Source organism: Tursiops truncatus, chromosome 3 (genome assembly GCF_011762595.2).
Source record: "Tursiops truncatus isolate mTurTru1 chromosome 3, mTurTru1.mat.Y, whole genome shotgun sequence".
NCBI lineage: Eukaryota > Metazoa > Chordata > Mammalia > Artiodactyla > Delphinidae > Tursiops > Tursiops truncatus.
The window spans coordinates 164,976,592-164,991,071 of NC_047036.1; the positions used below are offsets into that span (position 1 = coordinate 164,976,592).

The 14,480-nt window shown below is 50.7% G+C and overlaps 1 long non-coding RNA gene across 4 annotated transcripts in view; it reads right to left on the bottom strand.

Annotated features, from left to right (window-relative positions):
- Window positions 1-12,844: 12,844 nt before the first annotated feature.
- The window catches only part of LOC117311765 (uncharacterized), a 43,645-nt gene continuing 42,009 nt past the window's right edge, over window positions 12,845-14,480 (bottom strand). For 3 of the 4 annotated variants that reach the window (XR_012331093.1, XR_012331095.1, XR_004526050.2), the window contains one exon: window positions 12,845-14,442. This is a non-coding gene — a long non-coding RNA (uncharacterized lncRNA). The remainder of the gene's footprint in view (window positions 14,443-14,480) is intronic. The other variant, XR_012331094.1, reaches the window with a different exon arrangement.

A 14,480-nucleotide genomic window follows, 5' to 3' on the forward strand; every position in this document is an offset into this window, starting at 1 on the left:
GCACAGGTGCCCAGTGACAAGGATGCCCCCACCCATGGAAATGTAGGGCCCCTTAATATATATCATCAAGGACACACATTCTCAGAAGACTCAGGAGACAGGGGAGAATAACCTAAAGAGATGAGGAATTTACAATCACTTCATGAAGTTGCCACAAACTTCCCAAACGGAAGAATTTACATCTGTGGAAATAGAGATAATTAGTACAATCTTCAAAGAGTTTTACAGTGAATAGATTAAGTGATTCAAAAAGATAAAGGAAGGGATAGCAGCCATAAAACAAGAACAGGAGGTTATGAAACAAAAACACATAGATATTAAAAAAGAACTGATTGCTCAGATATGAAAAAGATAGTTACTAAGAGAAAGCTCAAGAGATGGGTTGACTAGTAGAAGCAGAAACTGAGATCCAGGTCTGGGGACAGACTTACCAAGTTCACATGGAATTTTAGTGGCTGAGGTGGAACTAGTATGCCAAGCTCAGTTTTTAAAAGCCCAGAAGTAAAATCTAGCTTAGGACCTGAGCCTTGAAGCCATCTGTGGCTCTCCAAGGGTGTTCTGTGGCTTCCCCCTCTCTCTTTTCTGTTTTTCTTTCCTTTCCCTGTATAATAAGGTTGCTGCTGAGCTAGACTCAAAGCTCCTCCCTAATGAGAAACTGGGCTTCCATCCCCTAACTGGGCAGTGTTGGACAAGAGGTATGGAGAAATGGACAGCCCTCTCCTCCGAAATCAGAATTTAATTAAACAGAATCTTAATGTCAGCAGAGGAAATGACTGAGTGAAACTAAGAAGACTAGCCAATATTGACCATGGGACGCTGATGGTGGTCTCTGAGCCTCAGATTCCTCATCTATAAAATGGGTTCAAGGGTCCCCATCAAATGCAGATGTTTTGAGAATTAAGTAGTAAGTTGTGTGTACAAGACACCTGGCATGTCCAGGTGGTCTCACACAGAACACCTTCCTGGGGTTTAGCAAACCCCTTCTTTGAGCCCAAAGATACCCCAGATGAGGACAAACTACAGTCACCAACAAAGGAGAAAGAAATTTAAAACTTTGAAAGGAAAAAAAAAAGGTGAGGAAAACAAAAAGATGAACCAAAGAAGAGAGGGTAGGCTGCCTCACAAATTCCCCACCCATGTGTGAGCCCACAAGCTTTCCCTTTGCTCCGTGCTGAGTGGGGAGCTAAAAATGAACACAGACTCTCCAGTGGGTGTGAGACTTCTTAACAGTCACAGACAAGAGGTGGCATTCATATGGGCCACGGACATGTGGAAAAATTGTTTGCCCCCATCCGTTATAAGAGAAATACTCACTTGTTTTCATTTACACAGTGAGATACTGGTTTTTTCTAGCTGAAATTGGCAAAGATTTAAAAAATGATAAAACCCAGTACTAAAAAGGATGTGGTGAGATGGGCACTTCTATATCTAGAAGGTGGAGGCGTAAATTGCTTCCTGGCAAAACAATTAGACAATATGAAACAAAGTTGGACTCATACCTGTTTGAGGAGTAAAGGTGTCCCGTCCTTCCCATCTAGATCACTGCTTCAAGCACCTGTCCTCAGCAGCCCCGATATCCTTCCTCAGACACACAATTCCAGCCACTTAGAACCTCTTTCATTTACTGAAAAGATATTCTCTCACCTCCATATACTGTTCCTTCTGCCTGAAACATTCTTCCTCTTCCCACACCAATTACCCAGCCAAATCTTATTCATCCTTCAGAACTTAGCATAGATGTTACCTCCTACAGGAAGCCCACCAGACTGACCCCTCTTAGCTAGGCCAGAGGCCTCTTCTGGGCTCCCTGTGCCCAGGGGTTTTCACCATCACCACCACAGTGATCACTCTGGGTCTGCCTCCCCATGTCCACAGGTCTGCAGAATACGTGCTCAATAAACACAGGAGGAGTGAAATATTTGGAGAAGGGGTATGCTTTGTGTGGTCCCAGAAGGCGGAGCAAGGACCACAGAGAGGGGGGTGGAGGTTCAACTGGGGGTCAGCATCTGAAAGAATTTTATAAAAATTCCAGCTCACTAACCCAGGAGAGGCTGCCTTGATAGTTAATGAGCTACCCATCACAGGAGGTATGCAAGTGGTGGTAGGCAGTCAAAAACCACTTCTTTCAGTCTCTCTCTCTGACTTCTCCATCCTTCCCTGCCCAGACTCAGGGGGCCCGGGGTGAAGGAGGTGCCTTCCTCCCCAAGCTGTTACACGTGGTTCTCCTCTGACTCAGAGGGCAACCCAAGCCCAGGGAAAACAGGGGACCCACAGAGGCTGTCTAGCGCAGCCCAGCCCATTCCACGGAAGAGCCTCAGAGGCACAAGAGGCTACACTCTCATCTGGTTCAAGGCGCCCAAGTGAGCCTCGGGACCCTGCACTCTCACTCTGAGAGAACCCCTACTTCATAAAACCCCAGTGAAACCGACCTCTAAAACTGAGAACCCTGTTCAGGAACAAAGATTTCAAGGGGAGAAATGCAAGGCACTCTGGGTCTGCCACTGGCCCTCCCCTTCCCCCGTCCCGGAGCACAGAGTGGCTGGAAGCCATTGGTACCTCTGTGCCCAGCCCGCAAGCCCAGCTGGAGTTCCCAGAGCCAGGAACAGGCTTGATGGGCAGGGAGGGGGCGGGGTGGGCAGGGGAGGGGTGTCAGGAGCCAGGCCAGGGGTTCAATCCCTGCTGTGCCAAGGACATATTACGTGACCTTAGACAAATGCCTGGTCTTCTCCAAGCCTCAGTCTTCTCACCTGTCAAATGGGTACAAGGTTGGTGCCTGGATTGGTAAGTAACCCAGGTACATGCTTAGTCACAAAAGGTTATGGGTGTTGTTCATCAACTCCAAGAACTTCAGGGAGGCCTCCAGGGCTCACGGGGTCTGATCCAATGGCAGGCTCATGTCGCCCGCCCATGAGTGTCAGCTCAATGGAAATTCACCTCCTGCAACTCCCATGGAAAAAATTCATCTCCAGGACCTTAAGCTCTCCACCCCTGGCCAGACGAGTCGCTCAGGCTCTACCTTGCCTTCTCTCCAGCCCAAACCAGAACAACCCTGAAAACGAGAGGAGGCTCTGATCCTCCTGGCAGGCTGGGGTCCAGTTGCCTGGCAGAAGTGCAGGCCCCCTACCCAGCCCGGAGGTGGTGTCACCAGGAAGGGCTTGAGGGCACCTGGCCCCAGTCATCACTCAGACTCTAGAGAAGGAAGCTCAGAGGTGACCCATGTCCAACCAACGCCAGGACCCAGCCAGCCTCTGCTCCCACTCAGGCCCCTGCCAGGAAGATCTCTCTTCCAGGCACCTGAGTCCCCAAATGCCCTGCAGGTGGCTGGACCCCATCCAGTTCCCCTGGGCCCTACACACAGCCTAACAGCTATGACTCCGCTGGCTCACTCTGCTCCAGACACATGGGCCTCCTCACTGTTTCCCTAACACACCAGGTATGGTCCTGCCTCAGGCCCTTTGCACAGGCTGTTCCCACTGCCTGGAATGCTGTTCCTGCCAGACACTCACATGGCCCCTCCCTCACCTCCTTCAGGTCTCACTTCCTCAGCAAGACCTGCCCGACCCCTAGGTTAAATTGTCACCCACAACCCCATTCATTTCCTCTCCTTCTTATCCTGTTTTGTGTTTATTCAGTGAACTTATCACTCCCTTACTTTTTAATTACTGACTGATTTGCTTAGTGTCTGTCTCTACCACTAGAACACCAGCCCCTGAGGGCAGGCACATCACCCCTCTGTGTCCCCAGTGCCTACAACAGCACCTGGCACACAGTAGGCGCTTTTTTATTTATTTATTTTTGGCTGTGTTGGGTCTTCGTTGCTGCACGCGGGCTTTCTCTAGTTGTGGTGAGTGGGGGCTACTCTTCACTGCGGTGCGCGGGCTTCTCGTTGCAGTGGCTTCTCCTGTTGTGGATCACGGGCTCTAGGCACACGGATTTCAGTAGTTGTGGCACACGGGCTTAGTTGCTCCACGGCATGTGGGATCTTCCCGGACCAGGGTTCAAACCCGTGTCCCCTGCACTGGCAGGCAGATTCTTAACCACTGCACCACCAGGGAAGTCCCATTGCTTAATAACTATTCATATAACTAACTATTTGTTGAGTGAATGAACCAGCATGAACCATCTTGTTGAATTCTCACAATTTCTCTAGAAGGCAGGTTGTCCCATTTTTGCTACAGAGGCTCAGAGAGGTACAGTGTCTTGCCCAGAGTCACACAGCCGGTCACGGGTGAGTTTGGAACCTGGGCAGCTGGACCCCAGAGCCCACTCTCTGGAGCCCTGAGATACAGCCGGAGGTGCGGCAGGTCCCAAAGACACTCTGAGGCCAGGACGCATCTCCTGGCTCAGGGCTCAGTGTCTCTGGAGCCCCAGGGCCTCAGTCTCCCTTCTGAGCCGGGCCCAGGAGCTTACTGGGAGTAGCAGCTTCCGGCTCTGGGAGCCCTGCCCTCCACCCCCAAGGGTGCTATCCCTCCCCTATCTCTACAGCTACACTTAAAGCAGGAACATCCCACTTTCCCAGCCCCTGCAACTCCCAGAGCCCAGAGACACAATGGTTCCTGGAGACAGGCCGGAGCTGTTCCTGGGGACCTCAAAGGGTAGGGACTGGACCTTGTGACTTCTCTGGGTCCCCAAAACCCCCACTGGCGTCATCCGGGCCCTATCTGGGAACCCAGCCCTGCCTGTGCTAAGCACTTTATAGCCACTATCTGCTGGAGAGATCTTGTTCACCACACAAATCAGATTATGCCACTTTCCAGCTTAAAATCCTCAACAGATCAACACCACACTCCCTTGCCCCACCCATAGGACCCAGCACAGTCCAGGTGGAGCTGGTCCCCTCCAAGCCCCAACCACTCTGGCTTTCCGACCACTCAGACACCACAGGGCCTCTGCAGGTACAGTCCTGCTGCCTGGAATGCTCTTCCTCCGTTCCCCTAGATTCCTTTTTCTCATGCTTTGATTGCAACTTCTCCGAGAAGCCCTTCCTGACCTCCCAAGATAGATCAAGTGCCCGTACTCTGCACCTCTACTGAGCACAGGGTGTTTCTGCCTCCTAACATTTATTATGGAAGTCATTTTACATTCACTCGTGTAATTAACTGACTCATATCTCTCTTTCTCCCATGAGGCCAGGGCCTGTGTTTCTTCTCCCCAGTGTTTCCCCATCCCGGGGCCTAGCACACAGTAGGTACTTGATAAATACTCGTTGAATGAATGAGTGTACTGCATCCTGGCATCTCCCCCAGACTCCCATTTTACAGGTGAGGAAACTGAGGCTTGCTCACCTGAGGTGGCACCCTCAGCACCCACCATAAGCTCCCAGGCACCTGCTGCAGCCAGATGGCAGCCACAAAGTAATTGCTCAATAAACATGTGGATGAGTGTGGACTCTAGTGGGACAAAGAAAGAGGAGGAGAGGGAGAGAAAGAGATGGACAGAGGAAGCAGGAAGGGCAGAGAGGGAAGGATAGAGGCAGGCAGAGCGAGAGAGAGAGAGAGAGAGAGAGAGAGAGAGAGAGAGAGCTGATGGCCACCACCCCACAAACTACAACCCCGCACTCAACAGACTCCAGCAAACGACATCCCAGATCTACAAGTCCTGCTCATCCTCCATGGCCACTGGAACTTCACCACCAACATGCCAGACCCCAGCGACCCCCAAACCCTTACAATAACTGGCTCCCCACAGTAATTATCTAGTCAGACCCCACAAGATACTGACCCTGCACAAACACAGACAGGTCTACACAGCTGCTGGGACTGCTTCACCACCAGATCCCAGAACACAGGGGGACTCCTGAGGAACAAACCTGACCCTCCCCTACACCAGACCTCTAGAAGACCACCCAACAGCAGGCCCTCCCTGGTCCCTGAAGCAGCCTCTTCTGAGACCTCAACCTCCCATCCAGTTCCCAGTCTCCCCAACATCAACAGGGGCTGCCATCTCCCTTCAGGACTGGCGCTCTTGCATCCTTTTTGGATGTGCGTGGAGCCTGTGCTTTTTCATCCCATTACTGCCAACCGGGTGAAACTAGCCGGACATCAGCCACCAGCAGCTGCTCCACGTGGGGGACAGGGGCCGGGCCCCTGTCCCCCACATGGGGCAACACCCACGTAAGGAGCAGAGACACACGGCAGGAGGTCGGGAGCCCCGTGATGGCAGAAAGGGCAAGAAGTGAGGAGAAGAGTGGGCTCGGGGAGAAGGCAGCCGCAGGAGGGCCCCCGAAATGAATGTCAGTATCGGGATCTGAAGGCTGATGCTCCCACACCCGACTGCATGGGGCCTGGCCCTGGATGCCACCTCCACCAGGCAGCCCTCCTGGCCCCTTCCCTAGGGCAATACCCTCCCCTTTGCTCCCCCTCAGGGCAACATTGTCAAAGGAGGCAGAAACTAAGAAGGGAGAGGAAGGGGACCCTTGGAAGGTGGAGAAGCCTGTTCTTCCCCTCCCCCACTGGCCAGCGCGTGGGGATCGGATGGGGCAGCAGGGACGGTGGCAAACAGAGAGACACGCAGGTCGGGGTCACACAGAGAGAAACCCCAAGAGCCGCAGACCCTCAGAGCCAGAGTCCCAGAGACAGAGATCTAAGACAGAGAGAGACACAGAAAGTGCTAGCACCAGGGTGGGAGAACTGTAAGAGGCAGAAGAGACTCAGAGACAGTGCGAGAGGGAAGGGACATTGTCAGGAGAGGGGCTGAGATGGGCTGGGGGAGGTGGACTGGGTGTGGGGTTCCCGAGGCCCCCCGCCCCCTGGATGTTGACCAGCCTGGCTGGACCTCTACCTGCCTGCAAGGCTCACCTCCGGGTGGCTGTACCCCCAGCGAGTCCCACGAGATCCACGTCAGCCGCGTGAGGCCTCAAACTCCTCCGTGGTGGAGTCACCAGCACTTCTATAGAGGTGACACCCTGGCCCCCGCCTGTAGTTCGTGGCTTTCCCTGCAGGGCTGCATCTCCCACCTCCCACCTGGTGTCTACCCAGGGAGCAGGTGCTGTGGGCTGCCTCAGGCTCAGGAGGTCACGGGGGAGCAAACAGCCCCACCAGGAGGGCACACGGGGAGGGGGACCCACTGATCTAGCCAGTGGGGACCCAAGGAGGAGAGAGTCTGGGCTGGCCAAAGCTACAGCGTCTCATTCCAGCCCCTCAAGACTCTTCAAGATAGGGCCAGGGGCAAAAGGAAGAGGGCCTTTTCTCTCCCGCTCAAACACCTTCTGTGCTTCCCCACTGCCTTGCAGATCTTCTGATCTCTCACTCTGAACATACCTTCTCTGCACAGCCTTCCCATCAGAGGAAACTGAGGCACAGAACACCAGGAGAAAGTGGGTCTAAATCTTTACAGTACGGGTTTTTTGAGTGGACATCGGTAAACGGGAATGGAAGGCATTCCAGGCAGAGGAAACAACAATGCAAAGGCTCAAAGGTAAGGCTCAGCATTTATACATTCAGGGAACCCTGGAAGGAGGAGGGACGTGGGCAGAGCTCCTTGCAGGAAAAATCCCACACATGACCCCGGGAGGCGGATGAACAGACTGCAGGGGCGGGACGGGGACCTGGAGGTGGGGAAGAGCCTGAGGCATGCTGCGCATCCTCTGTCGGTGCCCAAAACCTGACCTGCTTTGACGAAGAATCACTCCGAGGTGGGATTGAGCGGGCCTTGATTTGGAAACAGCGTACCCTGGTGGTCGCCATGTAGAACTGCACCCTCCTTCATGGGTTCCTTCAACAGACATTTATTGCAAGCCCAGCGGCCTTCCCGGTGTATTAAAATATTTTTTTTCAAAGTTATGAATATTGTTATAATTTTATAAGCCATATACATACCTGATGATTTGGGTTTTTACTTATTTATTTATTTTTATTGAAGTATAGTTGATTTACAAAGTTGTGTTTGTTTCAGGTGTACAGCAAAGTAATCCAGTTATACTTACATACATATATATATTCTTTTTCAGATTCTTTTCCCATATAGGTTATTACAAAATATTGACTAGAGTTCCCTGTGCTATACAGTAGGTCCTTGTTGTTTATCTATTTAATTTAAAATATTTTTAAATTCCTCCTTCCTATACAATAAATTCACTTTAAGCAATAATCATGTAATGAACCAAATAATAATAATGGCCGTAAAAGAAATGCAGGCAGTGAAAATTTAATTAATATTTTACGTAAATAACTGTCCGGTAACTACATGAATTTTAATAAAATTGAAATATCTGCAAACACTACAATTTGGGAAGCCACAAAATCGTTCCATTGATGTACCATTTTATCTTCTTGATTCATTCTTTAGTGTTAAAACAACGAACAGGGCTTCCCTGCTGGCGCAGTGGTTGAGAGTCCGCCTGCCGATGCAGGGGACACGGGTTCGTGCCCCAGTCCGCGAAGATCCCACATGCCGCGGAGCGGCTGGGCCCGTGAGCCATGGCCGCTGAGCCTGCGCGTCCGGAGCCTGTGCTCCGCAACGGGAGAGGCCACAACAGTGAGAGGCCCGCGAACCAAAAAAAAAAAAAAACAAAAAAAACAAGCAACAATATAAAAAGAAGGTTTTATACACTTTGTTTGTTTTTGTTTGTTTGCCGTGCCACATGGCTTGTAGGATCTTAGTCCTCCCACCAGGGATCGAACCCGTGCCCCCCACGAAGGAAGTTCGGAGTCCTAACCACTGGACCACCAGGGAATTCCCAGGTTTCATACGCTTTAAATCTTACAATTTTATTTGTCAGTTATACCTCAATAAAGCTGAAAAAATAAAATTAAATAAGTATAAAAAAGTTTTTAAAAATATATTATTCAAATTCAGCACTATAGTTCATGGATGAGCTAATATTTACATTTGCCAACAAAAACAATATTGTAACTCATGATTTGCAATACTTTGTTGTTTTAATAAGCATAATAAAATCAAATGGTCAAAGAAAGTTATTATTATTATCTGAGTGACTACTAAGTGTCCAGCACTGTTCTAATCGCTTTACACGTCATAACCTCTTTTAATCCTTCCCCAAACCTGTGAAGCAGGCACTATTATTACCCCATTTTACAGATGAGGAGACTAAGGCACAGGGGTCAAGGTCACGGCCCAAGATCACACAGCAAGGAAGTAATGGAACCGGATTTGAACCCAGGCCGACTCCCTGTAGGATGTGTGTTCTTGACGTATCAGAGTGGACTGGGGTCAATAGGAGGGTGGTCAAGGACCACTTCCCTGGGAACATGGAAGGTTAACCAGGAAGAGTAGAGGAAGGGCATTTTTAGTAAAAGGGGATGACAGTGGCAAAGACGCTGAGGCAGAAATAAGTTTGATGAGTTGGAGGAATAGAGAGGAGGTCCGTGGGGCTGGAGCCGAGTGAGGTGGGGACGGTAGTGGGAGATAAGGTGGGAGATGACAGCAGGGGCTGCATCATGAAGGGCCTTAGGGAACCACGAAAGGCTCTAGGCAAAGGAGGAGTGACTCTAATTTTCTCCCTTCTGTTGTGCAACATCTGGCGCCACGAGGAAGTAGGGCTCTTTTGGGTGTAAACAACAGAAGCAGGAGGCAGAATCTTACACGGGATGAGGGGTCTAGGCATCCTGGGTCTGCCCACCCCAGCAGTGTGACCATTGACAAATTGCTTCACCTCTCTGTGTCTCAGTTTCCTCAGCTGTGCAAAGGGGATAATAATAATACCTACCACAGAAGGAGAATTAAATAGGTTAATACACGACAAGTGGTTAGAATAAGGGTCTGGCAGGTAGTAAGGGTTACATAATGTCACATATCATTATATTCCTTGTCACAATAAATATGGGCTCACATAACTGGGAGCCTGACAGCTTCAGGTGAGATTTGATCCAGGTGCTCACAAGAGATCACCAAGTCTTCCTTCTGCCATCACAGGCTGCCTAGGTTTTATATGATGGCTCCACACAGCAGCTAAAGCCCCAGTCCCAGCCCGGTGGTCCACAAAACTGCTACTGCAGTTTCTCCCATCCTCAAACCACACCACCTAGGGCCAGATTGGGGGTCTCTTCCGGTTGCCCCAATGGAAGGAAGATGTGCCTCCCCAGAATCCCCACCAAGTCTCCCTGCCTCTCATTGGCTCTAAGTGGGCTACATGCCCACTCCTGAGACAATCGCTGTATCCAAAAGGATGAGGTAGTGGTTGGGAGCTGGGGCTAGAGCCAGTCACAGCTGATGACGGGGGAACATGGTCAGGAAAGAAATGCAGGGTCCTAACTCCACTTCACCTGGACTGTTGGGTTCTGTGCTGGATGCACAGAGAATCACCACCTTGCCCCAGCTTCCTCACACTGCCCCAAGCCCCCAAGTGCTACATCAAGTTGATTCCAGAGCAAAGACGTGGGGAAACCAGCCTCACCCTCCCAGGGATCATTTTTGGGCATTTCTTCCGTCGACAGCCCCCGCCCCCGAGTGACCCACACACCCTTTCCCAGCTCCCACCCTCAGCCCCCTGCCCCAGGGACAGATAAAGCAGTGTAGACAACAGAGAAGCTGAGTTTACTTTGGCCATTTAGGACTTGCTGCCTGGGGACCCCTGGCCAAAGGAAGGGGCTTCCTTAACATAAGCAACACCCCCGCTCCAGCTCCATAGGGACCCCAAGATACCAGCATGGGACCAGGCTACACAGCCTGTGAAAGTCTGAGAAGACCTATCTTCCCCAGGTCTTCCTCTATCACCCCCCGCCCCAGCCAGGGAGGACAGAATGGGTGCAGGCACTGTCTTGAAAGCTGGGAACACAAACAATAAAAGAAAAAAAACAGGCAAAAATCTCTGCCCTCGAAGATGGGACGGGAAATAAACAAGATAAATACGGAAATTATATGTCTTACATGAGCCGGTGATGAGTGCTAAGGAGAAAAACAAAACGGGAAAATTACAGTTGATTTCACCCACCCCATGGTTTTAAATATCATTTGTGTGCCGTTGGTCAGAGGGTACCAACTTCCAGTTAGAAGATGAACACGTTCTGGAGATCTATTGGACAGCATGGAGACTATAGTTAGCAATACGGTATTATATACTTGGAATTTGCTCAGAGAGTAAATCTTCAATGTTCTCACCACAAAAAAGAAATGGTAACTATGTGACAGGACGGCGGGGTTAGCTAACACCATGGTGGTCATCATTTTGCAATATGTAAGTGTATCAAATCAACACGTTGTACACCTTAAACGTACCCAATGTTATATATCAATTATATCTCAATAAAGCTATGGGGGGCAGGGAAAGGAGTAAGGATTAACGTCAGGGAAAGGCAAATGTAAATATGTAACAACAGCTGATTGGTTGAATAAACACTGAACCATCCATCCAAATACAAACAAACAAAACATTTAAATAAAAATAATATCTTACTCCCAGAATCACCTACTTGCTTAGTGTGAAGAAACCCAACTAAAATACTTGGAAACACAGCACAATGCCACGTCTCTTTTGGAGAAAAAGATAAGATTTCTGAATAGCATATACTCTGTGTTAGCCCTTACTCTGATTGACGAGATGCTATCTTAGGATCAATTGCTGTGGATGCAACTTTAAAATTCATTGTGTTTTAGCCCTAGACTTTACAAAATAAATATGCAATTTCAGGAACTTCTTTCATTACCAGTGACAATAAGAGAGGGACCACATTCTGATATTTAAACTATTTCGTGTCTGGGGTGAGGATCTTTTCCGCTATCACTAACTATTTGGTATACACTCTCTTCCCTTTTTTTTTAATAAATTTTTTAAATTTATTTATTTTTGGCTGCGTTGGGTCTTCGTTGCTGCGCACGGGCGTTTTCTAGTTGCGGCGAGCGGGGGCTGCTCTTCATTGTGGTGCGCGGGCTTCTCGTTGCTGTGGCTTCCCTTGTTGCGGAGCACGGGCTCTAGGCGCGTGGGCTTCAGTAGTTGTGGCACACGGGCTTAGTTGCTCCAGGGCATGTGGAATCTTCCCGGACCAGGGCTCGAACCGGTGTCCCCTGCCTTGGCAGGTGGATTCTTAACCACTGCACCACCAGGGAAGTCCTTCCCTTTTGTTTTGTCACCAACTAAAATTGGACTACTCAAGAAACACTTAACTGTTATGACTATTTCACTGTTAACAATTATTGGCAGAAGTTATCTTCAGTGCTTTAAAAAAACTAAATGCATTGGCTATCTAGACATTTTTCACAGGTTTGAAACATTTGCACATTTAAAGGAATGAGAGAAATTTGGCCAAGGAATTATTCAAGCCAAGCTGAAACTTAAAAAAAAAAAAATCACCCTTGTGCCACAATTCCCACGTAGATACCTCTGGTTGCATCCTCGCTGGCCTCTGTGCGGGTTTCACGAACATCTCAAAGGTAATATGACCCCGGTTGTCTCAGTCAGCTCAGTCCAAGACAAATCTGTTCTTACATTTACTCACCAGAAGCTCTGGAGTGGCCCTCAGCTCCTCTTTCTACACCCCACACCCAGTCCTGGCAGCTCTGCTTCAAAATCTAGCCAGAATTAACCCACTTGTTCCCACCCGTGCTGCCTCCACCTGGTCCAGTCCCATCATCGCTCACCTAGACGGGCACAGTCACCTCCACCTTAGTCCTCCCTCGTTCCCCAGTCTGCCCTCCCCAAAAGAACCACCAGAGGGCACCTGTGAGCACCTGAGTCAGGTCCAACCCTCGGCTCTGGCTCTCGCCCCCACAGTCTGTCCTCCCTGCAGCAGCCACCAGAGGGTGCCTGTGAGCACCTGAGTCAGGCCCCGCCCCCTCCCCTACCTCCCACCTCCCTCAAGATTAAAAGCCCAAGTCTTCCCCAAGGCCCATGAGGCCCTGTACCACCTGCCCCATCCCCTCCCTGCCCTCCCCTCCTCCCTCTCTCCACCTCACTCTCTATGATCCAGCCACACGGGCCTCCTCACTGTTCCTCTAACACACCAGGCACAGTCCTGCCCCAGGGCCTTTGCACAGGCTGTTCCCTCTGCCTAGAACACTCTTCCCCCAGATGTCACACACTTCCCTCCATCACCTCCTCAGGTCTCTCCTCAAAGTCACCTCCTCAGAAAGGCCTCCTCTGACCCCAAGGCTGAATGACCACACCCCCTCCTCAATTCACTCGCTCTGTTTCTTGCTTTCAGGGCACTTATCACTACCTCCCATCTTGTTACTGACTGATTGACTTGTGTAGTGTCTGTCTCTGCCATTACAATGACATTACAATGACATCCCCTGGAGGGCAAAGATGGGTCCCCTCTGTGTCCCCAATGTCTAGAGCAGACCCAGGTGCCTGGGATCAAATCCCAACTCCACCCCTGCCCAGCAGCTGGGATCTAAAGCAAGTTTCTTGTCCTCCTGGGGCCTCACCTTTTCCATCTGGAAAGTGGAGATAATCATCGCAATCAATGAGCTTACCCACATGGTGGGCTTGGAAAGTGACTGGCACACAGTAGATGCTCAATAAGTGCATGGCTGAGGGTCCACCATGGATGGCCAGGGGTCCTTGGCCAGGTGCCATTTACCCAGATGTGTGTGTACGCAGGCAGGCGTGCACCTGTGTGTCCACACACCTGTGTGTCCATCTACAGGCATGGCACACACACAGAAGCAAAACATGTCAACCACTCTGGGCCTGGCCTGGCCCCAATCTCCTCCCTTCAGGCCTGATGCCCAGGGACCCTGCTCCCAGCCTGGCACAAGCTCCACCCCTCCCCACCAGTTCACCTGGCTCAGGAATGGGGTCTCTATCGGAGCTGAGGGCATCCATCCATCTCTGAGGGTAAAGGTGATGAGGTCAGCAGGGTCTCAGCTTGGGGTCCCCTGATGCTCCCATGAGACCCACATTCTTTTTTAAAAAAATTTTATTGAAATATAACTGATATACATGTTGTGTTAGTTTCAGGTGTACAGTGAAGTGATTCCGTTATACATACATAGAGAAGGAGACCCACATTCTTTTGAGGATTCCACAGGAACGGTACTGGGAAGGGACCTTCTTCAGCTCCACAGAAGACTCCTCCCCTCCATCCCAGTCCCCCCTGGGGTCAGGATTCTTCTCCCACCCATGTGGCTCCATCCCCAAGCTCCCCGACCTCTGAGGTGTCCACCTGATCCATGCGGACTGATGGGCTGGGGGTGTGAGAGGAGCAGACCCAGGGCAAGCAAGAGGGACAGGGAGAGTTGTGAGAGACAAGTTCTCCTACCCCCTGCCCTCTACGCCCCCCCCAACTCACCTCAAGTTGCCAAGGCACCAACACTGGGCAAGCTTCTACCATTCTGGGGGCAGTGGAATCAGAGCAGGGTCACCCTTCCTCCCCGGGACACAGTCCTACAGCACAGCGTCTGCCCGACCCTCCAAGCACAGGGCTGATGGGAGAGCATCAAGCTCAGCCCCTCAGAAGAGCAGGACGAACCCACCTGGCTGATGAGGTTTTCCCACAGATCAGGGACCACTTATATATGCCCTGCTCTTTCTGGGGCCTGAGTCTAGGAGTGGAAGGGCAAGGGACGGGTGTCACCACTGC